We start from the raw sequence: 6,057 nt of genomic DNA, 5'->3' as shown, positions 1-6,057 counted from the left end.
TGGCTAAGATGAAGTGTAGTAAAGGGCTGCTTCCCCACACGTGAATGCTATGATTTTGGGTAATCACTGCCACCTCCTGGCAGTGTCTCCTGCCCTCTAGATGATGTCTATCTTTCACAGTTCAAATGAGAAAGTTTGCACTGAAGTTATGATGTTAGTATATATGTCAAATATACTACAATTTTGTTTAGTTCCAGTGACTCGGAGTTTCCCATGTTTATTGCAAGCACTCAAGACAGAAATCCAGAGTGGGGCTGACTCTATACCTCAGCTACAAACACACTTGAAAAATTCCTTTTTAGTCCAACTTGCCAGTAATCAGTCTTGGAATGACGTTGTGATACGCTGCAGTCTTGGTCCTGGAGAGGAGATACATCCTCCGGGCCTCTCGCTAACCCCACAGGGGCCAGGCCATGCTGCTACCTACTATTTTAATTGGCTTCATGGCATCGAGGGAAACCAGATGGGAACCACCTATTTCCAAGGAAAATTTGCTGTGTTTGACTGACATTTACCTTCAGCATTACATTTCAGATGACAAGAGTTATGTTTAACACGAAATTTGAGTCAATGCATTTCAAGGCTGAACTGCAGAATGAAGCCTGTTTTTTCTTTCCTTCTTTCTTTGAGACAAAGAGGTGACTGTTGCAGGAACGTGTTTTTTTGGTTTGTGTGGTGGTGCTTTGAATATGCTTGGCCTGTGGGAAGTGGCACTATTAGGAGATGTGGCCCGTTGGAGCAGGTATGGCCTTGAAGGAGGAAGTGCATTACAGAGCGGGTGGGCTTTGAAGCTCTGCCAGTGCTGAAGAGTCAGTCTCTTTCTGGTTACCTTTGAGCCAAGATGTAGAACTTTCAGCTCCTTCTGCCTGCACTCTGCCATGCTTCCTGCCATGATGATAATGGACTGAACCTCTGAAACTGTAAGCTAGCCCCAATAGTGAGATAACCCAATCACAAAAGAACACACATGGCATGTACTCACCGATACGTGGGTATTAGCTTGGAATACCCAAGATACAATTCACAGACCAGATGAAGCTCAAGAAGAAGGAAGACCAAAGTGTGGATGCTTCTGTCCTTAGAAGGGAAACAAAATATTCACAGGGAAAAAAAATACAGAGACAAAATGTGGGGCAGAGACTGAAGGAAAGGCCATCCAGAGATTGCCCCTCCTGGGGATCCATCCCATATACAGTCACCAAACCCAGACACTATTGTGGATGCCAACAAGTGCTTGCTGACAGGAGCCTGATGTCTCCTGAGAGGCTCTGCCAGAGTCCAACAAATATAGAGGCGGAGGCTTGTAGCCAACCATTGGTCTGAGCACAGGGTCCCCAGTGGAGGAGTAAGAGAAAGGAGTGAAAAGCTGAAGGGGTTTGCAACCTCATAGGAAGAACAACCAACCAGACCCGACCCCCCAGGGGTCCCAGGGACTAAACCACCAACCAAAGAGTACACATGAAGGGCCCATGGCTTCAGCTGCATATATAGCAGAGGATGGCCTTGTTGGGCATCAATGAGAGGAGAAGCCCTTGGTCCTGTGAAGGCTTGATGCCCAGTGTAGGGGAATGCTAGGGTTGGGGAGGCAGGAGTGGGTGGGTGGGTGTGTGTGGGAACACCCTCATAGAAGCAGGGGGAGGGTGGATGGGATGGGGGGTGATTGGGGAAGGGGATAACATTTGAAATGTAAATAAAATATTCAAAAAAAAGAAAGAAAGAAAGAAAAAGAAAAAAAGAGTTGCTTTGGTCATGGTGTCTCTTTACAGCAACCAAAACCCTAAGACAGCTGTGAGTCCAGAACTCTGTCTTAGAGTTTTGCAAAAATTGTATGATGCAATTTTTTATAACACTTGAAATCTGAAACTTATGAATTAAAATGAAGTAAGAAATTTTGGATAAATAATGTGGATCTTATATTGGTAGTAGTAGTTGTGATAGTTTGAATATGTTTGGCCCAGGGAGTGGTACTATTTGGGGGTGTGGCCTTGTTGGAGTAGGTGTATCACTGTGAGCATGTGCTTTAAAACCCTCCTCTTACTCACGTGAGAGCCAGTCTTCTCCTGTTTGCCTTCAGAAGAAGTAGAAGTCTCAGCAACTCCAGCATCATGCCTGCTAAGCTACCATGCTTCTTGTCATTATGATAGTGGACTGAACTTCTGAACCTGTAAGCCAGCCCCAATTAAATGTTGTCCTTTGTAAGAGTTGCCTTGGTCATGGTGTCTGATTACAGCAGTAAAACCCTAAGACAGTAGTCTATTTCCTAAGTTAAACCATCTCTTCTCTTTTGTAGTTTTCTTCTTTGTTGTAAGTCAGCACCTAGACTCAGAATAGGTTGCATCTTTTTGAGCTGATGGCCAAAGGTATGCCATGGATGCCCTCCAACAGTATAGGCCATTGCCAATGCTACCTCTACAAGCTGACAGTAAGATACTATAGCTGAAGACACCACGTAGTTATGTCACCAATGGTGGAGGAGTTGAGCAGCTGCTCATCTTAAAGCTTCACCCCTACCAAGAGGCCTGAAGGAGTACATGCTACCAGAGGAGAAAAGCAATCGTCAGTTTCACCCAGCTGTAAGTCCTGCAAGCTACCACCTGCCTGCAGTGCATACCTGCTGGGGCAACAGTGGCACAGATGTTATGGGGAAATGAACTCCTCTTTGAATGGAATGGAGGCCTGCTCCATGAGATAGAATTCATACTTGACACTGTTAATGAGAACCAGAACCTGAGATAAGCATGCGTGCACGTGTTTGTGTGTGTGTGTGTGTGTGTGTGTGTGTGTGTGTGTGGTGTATCAAGTTGACAAAAACCAACCAGCCAAATTGACCACTTGTCAACTTGACACACTAACATTTCACACTTATATTCATAACAGTTTCTTTCTTATTCATCCCCACAGTCTCAATATTAATATTAACATCATCGTGTGCTGGAGAGATGGCTCAGAAGTTAAAAGCACTTGCTGCCCTTACAGAGGACCAGGATTCAATTTCTAGCACCCACACAGTAGTTCACAACCTTCTGTAACTCCAGTTCCAGGGGATCCAATTCCCTCTTCTGACTTCTGTGGACACAAAACACCCACACATAATAAAATATTATACCACAATATAAAACATAATATAAATCACTTTAAAAGTTCTCCAGTCTTTAAAAGTTTAGCCTGGGGTTACTTACTGCCTGCTCTGTGCTTGTACCATTCATTGTTCTTGGGATTAAATTTACTTCACTGTTACACCTCAGGCTGAATTTGACAAAACCCCAGAGGAGGTGAAGTGTCTCAAGTTGAAACCAACTGACGCTCATTTACAGTCATTTCAACCACGCCATGAATGACATAAACACAGATTTGCCAGGGTTGTGTAATCTCAGAGGCAAGGCCAAGTGGGATGGGTGGAATCAGTGGAAAGGGACTTCCAAGCTTGGTGCCACAAAAACCTATGTGAGCAAAGTAGAAGAGTTAAAGACCAAGTCCAGATGAGAAAGACTGGATTGGATACTTTTCCTACCTTCGATTCCGCTAGCTCACTGGCTACAGCTGTTTATCTTTAGAACTCTTTTCTGAATGTTTCAGATCCAACCAAAGGGGAAAAGAATTTTCCAGAAAAGTATAACTTCTCTTCTTCTTCTCTCTCTTTTGGAAACATACTTTCACTAAGAGGCTGGATTTTCTAATACCTTGGCCTTCCTTACTCCCTCTCTAAAGCCCCACCCCCACCTTTAATGTGCCTGCTTGCTGGTCAGACTTGTCAGGATAAATATCATAGTTTTTCCCTTCTCTCCTGTCTCTTATGGGCAGCTGTAGAAGTTTACATCTTGATTGCCCTGAGGTTTTCTCTTTTAAACTCTAATAAAATTGCCTTGAGCTTCTATTTGGATCTATTATTAAATTCTTGATAATGATACTGAGAACTTCGAGCCCACCCAGATTTTACCTGTATCAGGAAATCCTGGAGCCTGAGTTACAGGCAATGCTGAGTCACCTAACATGGGTGTCAGGGAGCTGTCCTCTCTAAGATTAGTAGGAGCTCTGAGGGTATCTCCTCAGCCACCAGACTTTTTTTTTTTTTAAGTAAATATTCCTTAAAATTGTTGCTAATTGTAACAACATCACTGCATATTAGGTTTAGAAGTAGCAGAGTAGACACTGTCAGATATTGATTAACTGGAACCCAGGAGATCAGCAAATGTTTAACAGGTTAACTAGTATTGGGGCTGCATCTTAAAGAAATAGAATCAGGTGTGGTGTCTCCTATTTGAAGTACTAACATTTGGGAGGCTAAGGTAGGGCTGGCATAATTCAAGGCCAGTTTGGGCTAGAGTTAGTACATATCTTAAAAAAAAAGAAGAAAATCTATCCATCAACCATGTCATAAAAGGACCAAAAGGGGCAGCTGCCTGCAGAGACCATTACAGTGTCGCTTTCCTGAGTCCTAACTCAGCAGTATGAAACTTTTTGTGTAACATTTCTTTTTATTTAATTTATATTATTTATTTATTATATGAGTGCACTATCGCTGTCTTCAGACGCCCCAGAAGAGGGCATCAGATCTCATTACGGTTGGTTGTGAGCCACCTTGTGGTTGCTGGGAAATTGAACTCAGGACCTCTGGAAGAGCAGTCCTATGCTCCTAGCCGCTGAGCCCTCTCTCCAGCCAGTGTGTTATATTTCTTTATGCCCCTCCCTCCCCAGTACTGACCAAAGGCTAAGCATGCTTTTCTGGGCACTCTGAGTCAAGTCACTATTCTCCTATGCCCTTTATCCTTTGGCCATGTAGACGAGATGCCTCACTTGCCAATGGTGTGGCTGTCAACCCTTTTCCATTTCCCTTCTAGTAGCTGTCAACGTTTACAACTTCGCTGCCTTGTTTTTCTCTAAACTCTAATAAAGTTGTTCTCAGGTTTCCCTTTGAGTTAATTTCTAAATTCTTTTATTAGTAAGAGTGAGGTTGCCGGGTGGTGGTGGCTCACGCCTTTAATCCCAGCACTTGGGAGGCAGAAGCAGGCAGATTTCTGAGTTTGAGGCCAGTCTGGTCTACAGAGTGAGTTCCAGGACAGCCAGGGCTACAACAGAGAAACCCTGTCTCGAAAAAAAAAAAAACAAAAAAGTGAGGTTAATAGAAGTAATGTAAATATTTTCTATCAAAAGTGATCTACAGGGCCGGACGGTGGTGGCGCATGCCTTTAATCCCAGCACTTGGGAGGCAGAGAGGCAGGTGGATTTCTGAGTTTGAGGTCAGCCTGGTCTACAGAGTGAGTTCCAGGACAGCCAGGGCTACACAGAGAAACCCTGTCTCGGGGGGGAAAAAGTGATCTACAGTACCTTAACCTTTGGAAGGCTATTTTGGAACCTTTACTACCTTGTAAATGATGTTTCTACAAAGGTCTGGCTGCGTTCCTGATACTTGGTGGCCTGGAGTGGCTGACCTGGTTCCTTCTTTTCTTCCTTTCCTTCCCTCTGATGTTTTGAAATTTAGGCAACTTCCAAAGTTTATGTGATCGGACTCCACCCAGTGGGGGAAAAGACACAGACCTCTGGAGTTAGGATAGAAACCCGTAGCACTTCCTGCTATGTGCTTGTGCTTGAGTGAAGCAACACACTCTTTTGCAAAAGTGAATGCTGCCTTGCGGAAGATTGATGATGGTGATGATGGAAAAAAGGCACTTCAGGTCAGGGGAACAGAATGACAAGAAACTAGAAGAATGTAATTGCAATATATTCAGCTGACAACCAGGCCATTAGCTACTGCAAGAGGGCCAAGGCCCCACGTAAGGAATCATGGCAGAAGGGGCTCATAAATTGAGCCAGAGCCATACATAAACAGCAGGTTTTGAACATTAAAGATGATGATCCTCAATACCTTTCTGTATTTTGAAATATGTGAATTTTACAGACTCTCCAGTTTGGGTCTGTTTGGTATTTCCTTCTGACTAGGATTGGTCACATAGATATGCCAACTTCTTCATGGTTCTTATAAGAAAATGTTGCAGAGGCAGGCAGATTTTTGAGTTCAAGGCCAGCCTGGTCTACAGAGTGAGTTCCAGGACAGCCAAG

This window comes from Mastomys coucha, unplaced genomic scaffold (assembly GCF_008632895.1).
Source record: "Mastomys coucha isolate ucsf_1 unplaced genomic scaffold, UCSF_Mcou_1 pScaffold16, whole genome shotgun sequence".
Classification (NCBI taxonomy): domain Eukaryota; kingdom Metazoa; phylum Chordata; class Mammalia; order Rodentia; family Muridae; genus Mastomys; species Mastomys coucha.
Note: the sequence above shows the minus strand (reverse complement) of the source record.